At 35.7% G+C, this 17569-nt stretch overlaps 1 protein-coding gene across 10 annotated transcripts in view; it reads left to right on the top strand.

Annotated features, from left to right (window-relative positions):
- Window positions 1-17569, top strand: part of BNC2 (basonuclin zinc finger protein 2) — a 433693-nt gene that overhangs the window by 141845 nt on the left and 274279 nt on the right. Inside the window, exon 1 of one of the 10 annotated variants that reach the window (XM_060609711.3) lies at window positions 9321-9375. The exons of the other annotated variants lie outside the window; for them this stretch is intronic. The gene's annotated coding sequence lies outside the window, so the exon portion shown is untranslated. Of the gene's footprint in view, window positions 1-9320; window positions 9376-17569 lie in introns of those variants that run through there. 10 annotated transcript variants of the gene reach the window in all.

Genomic DNA, 17569 nt, shown 5'->3' with positions numbered 1-17569 from the left:
CTAAAACCTGTTTTGCTTGCAAGAGTTCATGAGGACTAAATACTTTATTGAGTTAATTAGATTTTTTAAAGCATTGGTAATGAAGGAAAGAAAACAATTTGGTAGGCTATAAACTACTAGAAGTTTAGAGGTACATCTGCAAAAGCCAGTGCTCGGAGCCAGGGTTTTGTAGGATTTAGCTAGCGAACAGTTTTATCATGCCTTTCTAGATAGGATAAATGCATTTGAATAAGGTGTATTTTGACATATCCTGTAGAGGGACCCTGATTACTGCTGATACAGTAAGCTGGGATTTAAATGCAATCAACATAAACCCAATAAGCAACTCTTTATGAGCCATTTCCCATTCTTGCAAGTTAAAAAGTTCATTTCCTCCCAGAGATACTCCTTTTCCTTGTAGAGTGCCTTGAGAGGTATGTTTCTGAGGCACATCCCTGCCTGGGTGGCTCTCTCCGTAGTTGAAACAAGAGTATGTTTTCACTGACTTTAGGAACAAGCAACTTGTGCCGCACTTTAAAAATTAGATGTTACGTTTAGGGTTTTCCTTGAGGTAGGGGAGGTAAAGTGTGTGTGTGTGTGTGTGTGTGTGTGTGTGTGTGTGTGTGTGTGTGGTGTGAAGGGAAGATTGGCTTAGATCTCTCTCTAGCTAGAAAAGAGTTAATAAACCCAGATAGAGATAATGATCAATTGATAAATGGCTATTGAACCACATAGATGGTGTTAGATTGCTTCTTTGGCACTAACCCATTTCCAAGTAGATTTGAATCTAAGAAGACTTTAAGTCCTGGAAAACATTTTAGCTAAAAAACAAATAAAAGTAAATTATACAAATGATTGATCAGAATTAGGAAAATAATTTGAAATCACTGAGAGAAAGAAACTTGTACAGCTAAGCTATTATGATGTCTTTGATCCAGTTACTTTGTGGATAAATACATATCTATTTTGTTTCTACCTGTGTACATATATATGTGTCTGAGCCTCAGTTGACTATATGAAAAGAGTAGAAATATAGGGAGGTAATTTATGCATAATGGAAGCTATATAAAACTATGTAATATACCATTTACTAAACAGAGTAGTAAAATAAAAGGAGAAAAATCAGTTTTAAAAAGTGTGATTTAACTATATATATATGTGTGTGTGTATATATATGCATTTTTATTTTTTGATTTTATCGTAGTTAGTGACTCCCCTCCCCCTCTTTTTTTTTCTGTCATGGTTACTAAATATTTACCCTCCTGTTCATTTTTGGAAAGCATGTAAAGAGTATATGAGTTTACATCTTCGTTTTTTCCTTCAGGATAAAAACATTTGAGTTTGAGTAAATATTATGTGAACTTAAATTCAAACTGTGTAAATCTAAAAAATATATGTGCTTTACATGTTTAATATGTTTATTTTCTGTACCTGTAGTTCGTCAGCAATGCTGATTCAGTGTGTGTGCGTGTGTGTGCACACGCGTGCTTGTGCACGCAGCAAAGACACTTTTCTTGAAATGTTATTTCTTGAAGTTAACAGTTTCAAGGAATACTAGTTTCAATATACACATTAAGCCACCTTTTGTTTTACTAAGGTAAAAGTTGTCCAGTGTAATCAGGTATGCAGAATTCTGAATAAAGAGGTTTTTGTATATTATGATTATTTTAATTTCTAAGAAAAAATTGACTTAACTCATGAAATGAATAGAATTGACTGGATATACTTTTTTTTATTTCGCAGTTTTCTGTAGTGATATAAAAACTATAAGATTCACCTGATAATTTCTTTAAACATTAGAAAAGACTGAGTGGCAGGTTTCAAAACTGAGCTACAGAGAATTAACTACCAATATTATTTAACTAGAGCAAAACTTGTAGTGGGAAATATCTCATGAATACTGAGATTCAATAATCTAGATTTGTGTCTTCTACAGTAAATTAGGAAGTAGGGCTATAAAACTCTTTGTCTTTTGTATGAGCAGAGTTGTATCTGATTATATGTAAATCTGTCAGTCTGTCCAGTACTAACAAAAAGACATCACAAACTGAAGCCAGTTTAGATTTGGTAGAATTAAGTATGTTTCCCTTAAGTTCAAGATATGATCATTTTACCACATTTTCCTGTCTTTCTACGTCTTTCCCATGTTTAAGCATGATTTTTTTTAAAAAGGATAATTTTTTTTCCATACAAATATTTGATAACCTTAAAGGGCATGACTCTTGGACTTTCGTAAAGGAAGTTCTTTTTTGAGTTACTTTGATCAGTGACAGGTCGAGAATGACCAGAAACCCTTTGCTCATCTTCTATGTTAATCTCCTAGAGTCTAGAATGTTATTTTGCTCATTTTAACCTCATTAAGTTTTGTTAAAAGCAGAACTAAGGCCTGCTTTTAGAAGTTGTTTTTTTAAATCAGGTTTTAAAAGGTGATTTTTCTATTTCTATAAATATTTTGCGCATTTGAGAGACTATCAAATAAAATTCTTTGTAGCTACTTCAAGGAATGCAATAGTCTAATATATTTTGAAATCTTCCCAGACATGAAACCGTAACAGGTAAATGGCTCCAGCCCATGTTTTACACATTATTAGAGACATTCACCTTTTATTATTGGTGAGGTGTATTTAACCTGTTTCAAATAAAATGTAGATCCCTTAATAAGGTCTCTTTTCAGACACAAGTGAAATACTAAGTTAGAATTATAAATGACTCTGCATCATTATGTAGTAATTTAGGATTCACCCAATGATGTAACAAAATTAACAACATAATTTCATTGTGAAACTGTGTCTTATTAAAGAACAACTGTCTGACATTCTCTTAGAGTTGCTTTATTTAACTTCATGCAAATATTATTAGTAGTGACATTTTTCTATTGTGCATTAGATTCTCTCATTAGCATGATGTGTTAGTTATCACCAGAGAAATCATTTCTTAGGTAGGTGAGGGGCAAACCAAGAAAGCTAAAAATTAAATCAACGATTTACATTAATACTAGAGCGTCTGCTCACCAGAGATATGACAGAGTAAAGCAAACTTTCTTTCTAATATAAAATCTAGCACATTTCAGAGAAATGATAAATAAAATATATTGTAGGAAATATATAATAACATTGCTGGAATCCATTTAAAAGCATGTTTGATATGAATTTTTCTCCCAGTAGTCTTTTAGTTCTTTCTATTCATATAGGCAAACACAGTTTCAGTTTGTTGAATCTGTATTTTAAAGTGGAAATGGTGGTTTTGTCTGACTTCCTACCTCCCCTCACCAAATAATTTAAATGTTTATTCACCAACAGTTTAAAAGGCACACATACAGTTTTTCTTATAAGTCAGATGCCTAATTGTATATCGTGGTTTGATTCTTCTTTATTGTTTGTGCGGTACATTTTTATTCTAAACTCTGTCCCACTCATGTAGACATCCCTTTTAACATAGGATGTATATTCTTATTTAATCAGAGCCCTGAGTAAAGCAGTTGATAGTTAATGGTCTTTGACAATGACTTTCATTGCCAGGCATCATCCATCCCTAGGTTTCTGCACTTTTCCCTCCCTTTTTACTCCCCTTCTTATAGTTGGTGTGTTTTGGTAATCGTGTCTTAAATTGACCAAACTTATGGTCTTGATAGGAAAATATTTATATTAGGAAGCATGTAATTTCAGCCTGTTGAATTACCAGGCTGCTACCTCCAATTTAGTTCCCTTCTCTAATTGGAGTGATAATATGTTTCATTTTGAAGTATTAACTACAGACATATATTCAAATATAATCCTTAACATCCACTCTGATAGTGTGACACTAAAATACGAATATTTGCATAATTGTGAAAATACATATTGTAGCATAGACAGGTGCTTGTGTGTTGGCCTGTACTTTAAGTCTGTGTATAACCTGCAGACTTCACATAACAGATATTGTCTAATTTGTAATACAGTGGAAAGGTAATAGGGTCCTATACATGGTATTTATGTATGTGTTAATGAAAATAAAGCATGCACAAAATATTCTCAGATGTGTCTGGCGTATGTGAAAAACCTGTGAACAGATTTCAAGATTATTTTCAACACAGTACACTAAGTGAATTTGAACATAGTAGGTGATCATTTTGAAATTGTTTTTCCCTTATTTCTGTCAACTGCAAACTGGTACTCTGTGTAATTGTTAAGTCTTGTGCTTAAGGTGAGTCGAGTAAGCACAGTTGAAAAATAAATCCCTGAAGGTGCAGATACCTTATCTATAATTGTAGGTATTTTTTATAATTATATTTATGAGTGTATCTTAACATTCAGTGATAAATCCAATTATTCATGCATGGCTTTATGGAAATGTGATTAATGTAGTGACAGTACAGATTTGGGCTACCACAGCAGCACATCCTCCCTCTCCTGTGTCAGGGTTAAGAGCCGCGGCAAATCCTCCCTAACTAATTAGATGCTGAGTAAGGCATCTCTGAGAAGTTGGGGCAAAAGTGAATGGGTCACAGCCAAAGCAGGATTGCAAGGACTCCAGTGATAGTGAAAGCATTCAAGTTTGCCAGGTCGTTGTGACACAGGGAGCTGATTCTGAAGGAACAGACTGTTACAGATAGTGAGCTGGTGTCATCTATTTCGATGAAAAACAAAAATTCTAGTGCTTCTGCCTTCCCACCTTATATGCATTACACATACTTAAAGAAAGTTACATTGGGCATCCACTTATAACAATCTACAAGGGTTTTGAGAGGATTTTCCTTGTGAACATGAATAGCTAATGGCTCTGTACAGCCGAAGAGGTATTTTCTCAACTTGGACTCTTGATTAGAATATATGTATCAAAAGGAATTCAAGAAGAAACTAGAGTTTGCTTTAACTTGAATCCTACTGTTTTAATCTGTATAAGAATTAACTCCCCCCCCCCCCCCCCCAGAATATTGTCAGGGAACTTTGTGGTCATAGGGAGAACAGAGTGAATCGTGGGATGACTTTTTCAGTGAGAAATTTTGTCTGGGGCTCCCTGCTTGTTACTGTCCAAAGAACATAGAGTATAATGGTTCCAAGATTTTCTTTCACATGAGATTTGGAGCCTGGTTTGTTATGTGCATAGAATGAATTCTTCACCATGTGAAAATCCTCTCGTACCTTTGTATGTTTTTGCTGTTACATACCTACCCTTCTCTAGGCCTTGGTCAGAAGATTGTTTGGGGATTGTAGGAAATGATTGATCTCACCTCTGTCTGCCAAAGCTGATGCCATTTTTATTTCCCGAAAAGCAGCTGGCTTCCACATTTTGCTTGGTGATCTTCATCTAATGAAGGACAGGGAAAAGAGGGAGAAAGGGAGTCAAAGACCCTTTCAAGGAACTTTGACATCTATTTTTGAGTGTTAGAGAAATAAAGGAAAAGAGGCATAATTCAGGAATAACAGCCTTTATATCCTGACATAAAAGCAAAACATTGTGTAAAAGAGGGGACTTTTTCTTGTAAGGTAAACTAATAAATGGGCAAGAAGAATAAATTGAAAAAACACTCTGAGCAGCTCAAGCTCTAAGAAAGTTTTAGGCTGTGCAAGATGACATCCCAAAAATGATGCCTAGGACTGTGACACCACAGTGTCTGCATCTCACTGAGCATGATCTGTCTCTCTTTCTCTCCCCCCAGGTTTAAAAAAGAAAGTTTAGAGAATAGGAAAAATAAAAGTGGTGATTCTTTCTTTAATTTCTGCATTCCCCGTAAGAAGCCTAGCAAGTTTCATGGTGGAACATTCAGACCCTAAGGTGAAAAAATTTATGACTGGAGTTCCTTTGGATGAGGGCAGTGTGCAGTGTCATTCTATTCAAACACTCTTTGTAGCATTTCATGCCCCAGAGTCAGAGATGAAGAGAAGGGAGGAAGTTCTGTATCATTTCTTCATTCAGAGTCTTCCTTAATGGAAATGCTTGTGGAACAACAACGTATTACTCAAACTGGCTAGCTTAGAAATCAGATTCTCAGCTTATTAATCATCATTCCAATTAAAAAAAAGAATTGATCCTTTAACAATGAAATAATATCCTTTTGTTTTTCTTTAATTAAGCCCATCAGTTTTTCATTTCTCCCTGTTAGGAAAATGAAAATAATCTTGAACAGTAGGAAGTTACTCATTGAAACACTGATTCTCTTGAGCATATCTGACATCTTATTTACTCAGTATTTTTGGACTGCAGTGTTATTTTGCTACTGTCTGTAGGGTTTGTGTGTTGTTGAGGGGGAAGGGTTGATTTAAGTCTCATTTTTGTTTGGTTGGCAGCAATTTACTTAATGACCTAAATACATGGTTAGTCTGCTCTTTTTTCCTATTTCCGTTTCCCATAGACCTAGTTTCTTTCTCACTTCATTCTTTCCTTTCACTTCATCTCTCCTTTCATGAATTTCTCCTTACTTTCCCTGGCAATTTTTGCCCTAATAGAAGAATTGAAATGCACCTTAAATGTAACAGAAACTGAATATGACCTTTTTGCCAATATATCATTCCGGCAGAGGTATGGGAAAAGAGGTGGCATCCTCAGATGTGGTCCTCAGTGTGTGAGTGCTGACAGGAAGACTGTCCCGAGTTTTGCTACGTAAGGGTTCTGTAAGTAAGGGCGTGATAAAAACGTGTAACCAGGGGCCCAGGCTTATCGTTCAGAGGCGCTGAAAGGCAGCTCAGTTTGATCCTTTCCCTGTGTAAGAAAGTACTTAGCTGAAGAGATTTTGCTTTTCTATTTTTTCTTCTTTTTTTAAAAAAAGTAGTTCTTGGATTTATCATTTTGTACAGTTAGACTTCTGTCTGTACAAGAGCAGGAAGAAGACACAAAAGGTTTTCCTTCAGTAGGTGGAAGGTATGGCTCTTTGAGACAAACTGCAGTTAGTAAGAGTTAACTGGAACTTTTAAAAAAGGAATTAAAATGATGGCAGGGCTAATACTAATGGATGACATTATGAAATTGAAAACATGCAGTATACATAACACAATGAGGATTCACTACTGTTTTGTTTTTAATAAATTTTAACTCATTGTCTTACATGGCAGAGAGATTGTTAAAATTGACAAGATTAAAAATATTATTCTGTATGGGAAAGACATAGCTTCTAGTTTTATACCTGCTGTGCTTTTGTGTGACTGTCATGAATTTTTCAACTTTATTAAGGTGTTTTTAAGTGGCTATTTGTTCTCTAGACAGTTCTTCAGGACTCCTATTTGATGATCGGAGAACCTGAACCGGAGGTTTGAAAAGAAAAATTTTAGGATAATGAATATTTTACATGCCAAAAATAATTACTTTCAGCCGGCTTAACATAATAACAAAACCAGTATTAAAATGAGCGTCTCCATTAGCAGGATTTTAATATTTTCTTTTTCTTCTTTTAAATTTAAGCAAGAAAGATTCCATTGACTTAAATCATTAGGATGGCTGTTTGGGGCACCTACTCAGGCATAGGTAAAGAAAGCTGCCCACTCCTGTGCTCTATGCTAGTGCTAGAGGGTAGTGGACATGACTGGGAGGCCACTTGTAAGATACGGGAAAAAATTATACACCGAGCATAATCCTGAAAGTACCCCTTGAGTGAGAATGCCTGCAAACATTTCCTTTGTTGACCTTGTGTCAAAACCTAACTCAAGTCAGCTAGGTTGTCTGCAGCTTTATTTAATATTGCTTTTCTTCTGTTCTTTGTTTTTTAGTTATAAAGTTAGAGTACCAGAAAGAACCCAAATCAAAGCCCTGCTCTAACACTTACTATATTGCTATGGAACATAGTAAAAATTCATATTGTTACATGACCATGTATTCATATGTGTTGCATAGATATGCAGCAAGTGTGCACCCGTCCATTGGTTGGTGGTGGGAATTAAGTGGTTTATTTCTAGGTTTGTTGAGGATTTGTTAATGGCTGCCTCAAATGCAGTGAGTGTGTGCATGGCTCCCCCTCTTAGAAAGAATTTCCCATTTAGGAATCTCATTGTAATGATTCCTTATACTCTATAACATTTCTGTTCCTTGAGCATAGCTTTTTTTTTTTAACGTTTATTTATTTTTGAGACAGAGAGAGACAGAGCATGAATGGGGGGGGGGGGGCAGAGAGAGAGGGAGACACAGAATCTGAAGCAGGCTCCAGGCTCTGAGCCATCAGCCCAGAGCCCGACGCGGAACTCGAACTCCCAGACCGCAAGATCCTTGAAGTCGGACGCTTAACCGACTGAGCCACCAAGGTGCCCTGAGCATAGCTTTTTAGTGAAGCTCCATGTCATTCATTGGGAAATAGCTTGATTGATTGTTATTTTGCAAATTGGTATTTTCAACCAGTGACAAACTATAGTTCTCATACAAGTTAAAACTAAGCTGGGATAGAGATACCAAGGTGAGAGCCTTTAATTCCAACTTCAAATATGTCCTCATTTTCTTTCCTAGACATTTTTTTTTGTTCTCTTGAGCAACTTTGGAAAGTAATTATTGGGCTGAATAAATCTTAAAATATGTTACCAATCCTATTATCTACTAAATAGAGCTCATTGTGGGAAAGAATTTTTCCAGTTTTGCTATATTTTTGACATTTATCATAAATTAAGCAGGAAAGGGTAGAGTTACAAGTCCAACATCTGGGAGAGCTTGTTTCAGTAGCCAGCCTGGAAGCCCGAACCCTGGCTTCATACAGGTGAGACATGTTATGGGAATAAAGGCCTTATGCATTTAATGAACCCCGCCTGCCTGTCAGCTTGGTTTTTCATGCACCATTGTTGTTCAAATAAGAAAAAGAGAGTGTTCACAGCCTGTGGTGAGATTAGAGTAATGAAAATGAAGTGTTAATCTGTTGATAGCAAGTACATCTCATATCCTGCATCCTAGGCCACATTCATGCGTGCATAATATATTCCAGGTTTTCTCATGACCAGAGAAGCTTGGATGTTCATTATATTAAAAACACCCTTTTGGTAAAAGTGAGAAGTTGGTTATTTTAACTTGTGCAAATAGTTATTTTTAATAATTTCTTTAAAAACCCACCAGTCAAACCTGCCTTCCGAGTGTTCTGATAAAACCACTGTTCTTTAGATGCCAGTGTCCTTATACTTTTGGTCTCTTTTAAAAATTTTTTTTGTTTTGTTTTAACAAATGCAGAATGCTGATGAGAGCCTCAACATAAAAGGCTATTTAGAGATATCCTTTTCTGAAATTCAATGATTAATAGAAAGGAGGGAGGGGTTAAGTGAGGACAGTACCTTAATCCCCATAGAACATGGGTTAAATAACATTAAACATTCATTATCACATATTTTATTTTTCACCTTAAAACAAGTGCAAACAAAAATAACAAAATCAGGAGTCTTCTAGAACTACTTTATGTATTTACAGCTGCCATGATGTGATCCTGAGGAGACCAGTTTAAAGCTTTGGTCATCACTGGTGAGAATTAACTGTGTTTTTTCATAAAATTTCTTTTCTAAAATGTTATAGTTGATCAATCAACATGAATGTAATAAATTATATTTTACCTAGAATTTTTGTTTTAGTTTTTTGCCATTTTTTGATATGTTTTAGATTTTCTTATGATTTTATTAAGTAGGCTCTTTGCCCAATGTGGGGCTTGAACTCATGACCCTGAGATTGAGAGTCATATGCTCTAATCCACTGAGCCAGCCAGGTGCCCCTATTTTTGTCATTTTGCAATTGAGAGGTCTTAATTTTTTCTAAAACTGACATGTTTAATGAAGAAACGGTAAGTTTAGTCTTAGATCATACCAAGATGTTTCAAAGAAAATAATGTGAACATTTATATGCATGCTGTCCCATAGGATCATCTCTTTAAGAAGTACCTTAAGAGATGGTTTCAAAAGAAGTACAAAAGGGGTGGGGAGCGCTATATTAATAATTGAGTTCCAGGTGTCTGCTGCTAATTACTAAAATTTCAAACATGATATTAAGGAAAAATACTTTCCATAAGGAATATATCATATTGTTGTTCAGGTATGAGGCTTAAGACTATACTTATGGAGCTCATACTTACGGTATTTTCTCTTTTCCGATTTCAACTGGGAGTTGAGGAACGCAGTATGATCATTACAGTTTTGTGAACTGTTTAACTAAAGTTGTTCAAGTTGTTAAAAATCAAGAGAATTTGGGGATTAAGGTCTGATTGTGAAGTAAATTTGGCATGTATTCAAAAGTTACTTTTTTAAGGTGAAAATGGAAGAAAAATGCTTCTCTCTTAGGGAGGAAACAAGTAACCAAAAAATAATCTTTCAAGAATGTGGACCAATGATAACACATCATTTCAAAACACTATACTAAAATTGATTTAAATTTTACTTTTTAATAAGTTGTAATATGACCTGTCATAGCCTATTTAGTACATTACTGTACAGTACATCATAGATAGCCTGTTAATATAGTTGGATGAAGTGAAAAGGTACTTTCTTCCCTTTACTAAAACAGGGTACTTTTAATTTGTAAAGTCCAGTTATAAGTAGAAGTACAGTGTTGCTGTGGTTGACTGGAAATAGTGAAATAGAAAAGATTTTCTCCTTGTACTTCATTTTAGTCAAGAAAAAGAGCAAATAGAAATGCAGGGTGCCTTTGTCATAAACATCTGCTTTTAGGTAGTAATCATTTTTAAAGAAATATGCCATGATTGTGAGGGTCATTTGAACCTGCAATAATGTCTGTTTAAATATATAAATACATATTGTGACATACATGTGGTGCCTGTAAGGATGTGTATTTGCTATAATATTTATGCATCCTAAATGTTGACTTTTAAAATTTACCTTGAAGATATATTCTATTTTCATATTAGGGTTGGTTTTCACTTAAGTGCATGATCATTCTAGAAAGGAAGTACAGAAGCGTTAACATGGGAAGGAACAAAATGGATGTGTAGATCTGGGCAGTGGTTTGACATGAACATCTTTTCTGGGCTGGGACACTGGTTGAAAACCAGTGTAAGTCTTTGTCAAACTATTCACTAAGATGAGATCATCAATTCTGGATTTACTTTTTAAAGCATTTTAATTATGAAAATGACTTTGCATTTATGTTTTATTGAACAACTATATTTTGAAATTCTGCATTGTTTAAGCCCATGAAATGTGTATTTTTAAATCTCTGTTCCTAGATACCCTTTTCTTTTTCTTCCAAAAACTCTACAGACTGTCTTTGGAGTAGTGTGACATTTTAAAGATCAGGAGTTGCCTAAAAGGGTGTGTGGAGGTAAGGTAAATTAAACCAGTGGGGTGAGTCTGATGGGGTCTGTGGTGGACCAGAAAGCTCTTCAGCTCTAGCCAATTGTTACCAGGTGGGAATGCAGGCCTGGTGTTGTGAGATGATCCAACAACAACAACGACTACCTCCCTGCCCCCCCTCCTTCTTAAATGAGAAGCCAGAAATCAAGATTTTTATGTGAAATCTCCTGATTTTTAAATCTTGGCAACCTTTTCAAATATTTTTTAAAGTGTGTGGTCCAAGCAAAACTCATCTGCAGGCTATATTCAGCCTACCGGTTGCCAGATAGAAACCTCTGTTTTAGATAATATTTTAATGGATGAAGATAATAGTTTCATTGCATGTGATCATTCATCTTGGGAATTCCCCGCTGGGATGAACCAAATTCTTCATTTTTTTTCTTCACAATTGAAAAAAAGGTTTAGTAAATATGTTTCTGGTGCTGATAGTTTTGATGTATAGCTTTTCTCTTTATGACCCACATAAAAAGAAAAACATGTGAGCAAAACAAAAAAAAATGGTCAAAGGATTTTAATAAAGGTAGAAAACGTAAGAATTTTAGAATTAAAGAGAAAGAAAGGGAGATTTCTAAACTCTGAAAAGAATCCCATGATTTGTGTCAGTCATTGATGTAGATGAAAAGCTGAATTCCACTATAAAAAGCTTTTCATTTCACCTTTAAGCAGTGATTCTTGGCCCTGAATCTTTGTGGGGTTGCTGTAATTTACCAGGCAATTGATTATGATGTCATGAGGAGGAGATGGACCACAAGGGGAAAACTTCCCCATACTAATTTGGGCAACACCAATATTTTATACAGGCTTCAAGAAAACATCATTTATGTTGTATAAGATGAAGTTTTCAGTGTCTAAATTTTTTGAAGGGGCTCTTTAAAAGATATAATCTATTCATAATTGAAATTCTCCAGGCAAATCAGATATCAACATTTTCAGAACAGGTAATTAATTGGTTTGAAATTCAAATTGGAGGTCATCCTGTTATTGATTTTCGTGGGAACAGGAAACAAGAACATCTTGTTAAAATGATCTGCAAGTGGGGCCTAGGTGTGCCTAGGTTCTGTCTAGGGCCTTGTTGAACAGCATCACTGGACAGTATCAGACACCAATCAGAAGGGAGTCATTCCTGATGTAAACATAATAAGCTGTTGGTTTGCTTCCAAAACTGCAGAGAAGAGCTGAACTGTAGAAAAGACCAGAGATTAACAGTTTGTTTTATAATAAGTCAGGTATTTCAAATCAAGTGACTGGTGCAGCTTGTTACGAAGCATCTGTAAGTGTGTCGGAATGACGTTAGTATGCCATGTTCAAGTTCAGCATTAACACAGCTGTGACTTACCACTTTCAGAAACCTTTCAACTGGGAATTTGATAAAATATCTTTAATACAAGGGGAGGGGAGCACTGAAGTAAAGAGTGCGGTGAAGAATAAAGGATAATATACTCTTTTAGATGCTCTTAATTTTTATAAAATAACCTTTGTGCTTTCTGTTTGATAGTTGTATCATTCCATATAGGAATCTATTTTAAAGCAATTGTTTCTCTCTGCTGTGTTTATACTTTTTGAAAATGGTATAATGTGAAGGTAACATGAACTAAGTGGGTGGCAAACATTATGCCTTTCTAAACTGAAATATTTTAATTTTAGCTGTGCTAAACAAGTTGGAAACTTAATGCAGCTTCTTGTGGTTCAAAGTAAAATCCCTAAAAAAAAAAAAAAAAAAAAAAAAGAGCAAGCCTTCCATTCTAAATACCCTGAAGCTGTTAATTCAGTTATTTCCAGGTTGACATAGTTTTGTGTAGGCATGACAGTGGCACCAACTATCTACATTAAGCCTTAACATTCCACAGAACCATTTCAAGTTTACTATGAGCTTCAAAGACTGCTCGTCCCTAAGAGAATATCAAGTTCAAGCATGTCACTTTGCCATAGTCACAGTTAACTTTCTTAAATCAAAAAGTACCTTTCTTGAATCAAAAAGTCTGATTTTCAACAGGTGATCCTTGAATTAATTTCTCAGTTCACTACAGACTCATTTTTCTGACCCTCTTGCTGCCCTCTTGAATCTTGTCCATCCATCCTGGTAGCAATGGTTGGAAACTACCCCACAATAAAGCAGGGCTTATCACACACAGTGTGTTTAAAGTTCTGAGATGATGTCAATATTCTTTTTCAGCTTTATTTCAGGAGTTTGTCATTGATCCCATTTTACCAATTCACAGTAGGATTTTCATTGCAGTATTTAAACATGTAGCTGAGGAGGAAAAAGATGCTGATGTTTTCCTCACAGCTGGGAATTTTACACCATGGAAGGCTAGTGCTCCAGGAAAGGATATGGGCTGTTCAGCCTGATCCTCATGGTACACTGCTTCTCAGGGAAAGGAATTCCCCATTTCCTGAATGTGAAATGCCTACCTTTTTGGAGGTTCCTGGTCTTTGGCTCCTAACTCACTTAATAAACCATCCCTGTCTATACCTTGCATCTCAGAGATGGAACTTGACGGACTAGTCAGCATTGCAAAGGTCACCCTAAATCTATTGGCAGAATACACTGCCCTTTGTTGCTCAGTGATGATAATGCTACTGTAGCAGTTAACTGGGTGCATTAGATTGAGCTACTTTTCCAGAATACCAAATTACCTATTTATTTCATTTAAACACCTGATAGAATGCCCATTCACAAGCTGTCTCAAGTGTGTTTTCAAAAGGGATCTTAACCATACTTGAAATACCAGTGCTTTGGCCACAGGAGGGATAACGTGCAGAGTGTGGACCCGTTGTATGTTTTGCTTCAGTAAAAGTACTTCTAAATTATACTTATTTTGTAGTTTTCTTATTGCCCAAAGTGAAAACTTTTCCAACAAATTTGAAAGTCCAAGGTATTCCAAAAAGATCCCTTATGTTATTTTGTCTTTTGTTAGTATGTCAATACTTAAAATTATGTTATGAACTGACTTTTTTATTAACAAAAAAAATAAAGCTTCATTTCCTTTCATGTTGTTTTCCATAAATACAAAATGTGGAAATAACTTTAAACATACTGCAAAAGTGGGTTTCACCATATTTTTATGTATGTAAATTTACTTCTTAATTTACTTAAGTACAAAATTATATTCAGAATCGTAGAGGAATGATTGATAAATGATCACACTACTTATTTGATAGCAGGGGAACTATACTTGAAATAGTTTGCATTTTGCATTCCATTGATTTTTTTTTTGTGGCACCAGTATATTCTTGATATAATTTCTAGTACATAGGTAACATCTTTGCCTCATTTCTCGTTTAAATAAAAATGAGTAAAGATCCAAGATGCTAAGGTGCTAGCGACTTTCACTAATTATTTTCACTTATGCATGTACTTTGGACTAACTGCTTTCCCAAATGATTTGCCACATACTCATCCCTCCCCTCAGCCCTCCTCCAGTTATGTTTGGTCCCAATCAGATTGGCCAAGCAGTGTAGGCATTTAGAATTAATTCCCTCTTTGGTTTCAAAACAGTAAGTGAAGACTCAGAAATCCCTTTAATTTACCTTTTAGTATCTGAATACAGCAGAATCTGTCCTGCCTTCCTTTCATGCATCTGTTCAGTTGTTTATTGAGTTAGGTAAGCACATCTAAGGCAGAATATATTTCCTCTGTCCAAAATAATAGAATGAAATCAGTGTTCAATTAATTCAATTTAGGTAACTAAATGATTTAAAATAGGATGGTTAGTGGTAAGTTCAGACTCTGACCGGTATCTGGAAACAAAGTATAGTGACAGTTTTGTGTTGTAGGCCCTTTATGACTTTGGTGAAAGGACTTTCTTTTAGAGGTATGTTTATCTTAGAATAATAATCATTTCATGCTGTTCATTTTTTTTTCTAGTTGACCCATTCTCCAGACCTTTAAAAAAACTTTTTTAAGTGGATGTAAATTCCATTTTAATTAGGCCAGTGCAATCTAATACTGCAACTAGCCAGGAATGGAAGAAACATGCTGGAAGTTAATACAACCCAAATCAACCATAGCCAGATAATTCCCCTGTTCTTAGTAACAGCCCCCTTCCCCACCTCCACAATTAAATGACCCTGTTGTTCTGGAGTTTCAACAAGACATTTAAGGTTCATTTAAAAAAATGATCATCCTTTACAGGATTCTTTGCTCTTGCATTTCTTTCTTTCTTTCCCTTGCCACACAGCTGTCACTGGTATAGGAGAAAGATTGGGGGGAGGGGAAGAGGAGGAAGCCCTGTTCAAATCGTGTCACGTAGCACTAATTCATCTGCTCTCATTAGAGGGAGCGAGGGACAGCAGTGATGGCCAAGAGCTGCACTCCACACATGACACGCGAACAGTTTGGGGAATAGAAAATTGCTTTCTCAGGAAGCCCAGCCAATTAAGGACTTGACCATATTGAATGTCAAGTGTTAATTTAGGTTTTTCTTCATTTTCCCAGTAGTAATGCGGGTCCTGTGATGAGCAAATACATGTCAAGTAAAAGTTGATTGCATGAAGGACCCGGGTATTATATGTCACTGACAAGTCACAAATGTACTGAAGTCTTTTAACCCCTTAGGTGAGTGAGGTGGAGGAGGGGGAAGGGGAGAATGGGATTAATGGTACCAATAATGATAAGGATAGATAGTTTACACAGGGATAGCTTGGATGGGACAGACAGCAATGGTAATTCATGCAAAAACCAAGGATAGGACAAATCCTACTCTCCAGGCATAGAGACCCTTGAAATGCATACAGTATGATTCTTTCCCATTGAAAACATATTGCCTAGAATATATATTATGTTTCCTAAGATTTTATGGAAAGGAAAAGTAGTGTACTCCATGGTCTTGACCTAAGAAATTCCTTATTAATTATCTCCTCTGAAAGAAACAAAACATTCATTAAATAACTATACTATTTTGGACATTTTAACCCATTTGCTCAACGCAGCTGTAAAAAAGAGCTATTTATAATTTCAGTTTTTAATCAAATACACATTTTTAAAAAAATGGCTCTGTGTAATATGTCATACAAAAGATGCAGAACATAAGATTGAAAGAATGTTTGTTTTCTGTCATAAGTATCTCTGTTGGTGAATGTTTACCCAATAGAAACTGGTAGAAGGTCCATCATTGTCTTTCATTTCCTTTTGTGCCCAGTTGTAGAAGGGAAGAGATTCCAGCTTCTGTGAGTGAGGTAACTTCGCCTTTTTTTTAAACTAAATGTTGAGCATTGCCCATCATGTATAGCATCTCATTTCCATTCATCAGCATTTATTTACATATGAATGTCTCGAAAAAGAGAATGTCTGTTTCTGTGCAATTGTGCAAGTTGCAAATAAAAATACTCCACAGTTTAAAATACTGCTGTGTGTAGTTTAAACAATCTTAAAGTGAAACTCAAAACAGTTACAGTCCAATCATTTTTGTTCTTTATATGTAGAACCACTTTCCCCTTTCGTATCTTTGAAGAAATGATCATAATTAAAACACTGTTTGGAAACTTACTCTCATCTGTTTATTCCCCAGTTTTAAGACACTTGCCTTTGTGTGTTGACAGTGCTTGCACCTTAAAAACTTAAGTCTAATAATGCTTTAATTTTGGCAGCAAAAGCACCAACAGAATCTTTTTCTCTACCTCAGGTTAGAAACACTCTAATGATGCTATCATTATATTAAAAGTGGGCTAAATTTACATTATGGGACAGTTAGGAAACAATTCCAAGAATTTCATGTTTAATAAAATAGGTTTTTCTTAAGAAAGGAACATTAGGGTAGGATGTAATACCAGTTAACGTCTCTCCTCCCTGTCTCAAAGCTAACCAGATAGAATAAGCTTAGCCCTCTCTTCCCTTCCTATTTTGATAAGCTCTATGGAACTCTGGTGGCAAGGCGAGAGTACTGTTTAATTACAATCCAATTGTCAGCAGCTTCTCTTCCGCTGGGTGTGCTGAGAGACTTAAGTAAGTTTCCGTAAAGTAAATTCTGATGATGGCAGCTCTGGTTGCTGATTCAAGTTATTCCTTCTCTTCTGTGTCACTTTTGACGGATGGTACCTAATGCAATCAACCACAGGCCAAGAAAGCCTTTTTTTTTTTTGGTTGTGTTCGTAACTGGACCAGGAATTCCCCTCCTCCCTTGATCTCTGCTTCAGATGCTTCCTCCTTCCTGCCTCCCCCCACCGCAGTACTTCAGCCCAGATAGGAAAGTGAAGAGAACTGCGGTACTACCCAGGACAGACTTTCCCTAAACCTCCTTTTCCCAGTGGTGAAGCTGAAGCTGCCTCCCTTTGCGTGCGTTTTTGATAAATTTAAGAAGTCAAATCGCTGACACAGATAGATAATCCAAGTGTATAGGGTGAAGAGTTATAAATTAACA

Source organism: Panthera onca, chromosome D4 (genome assembly GCF_046562875.1).
Source record: "Panthera onca isolate mPanOnc1 chromosome D4, mPanOnc1 haplotype 2, whole genome shotgun sequence".
NCBI lineage: Eukaryota > Metazoa > Chordata > Mammalia > Carnivora > Felidae > Panthera > Panthera onca.
Note: the sequence above shows the minus strand (reverse complement) of the source record. Positions and strands in the feature narration are given on the sequence as shown.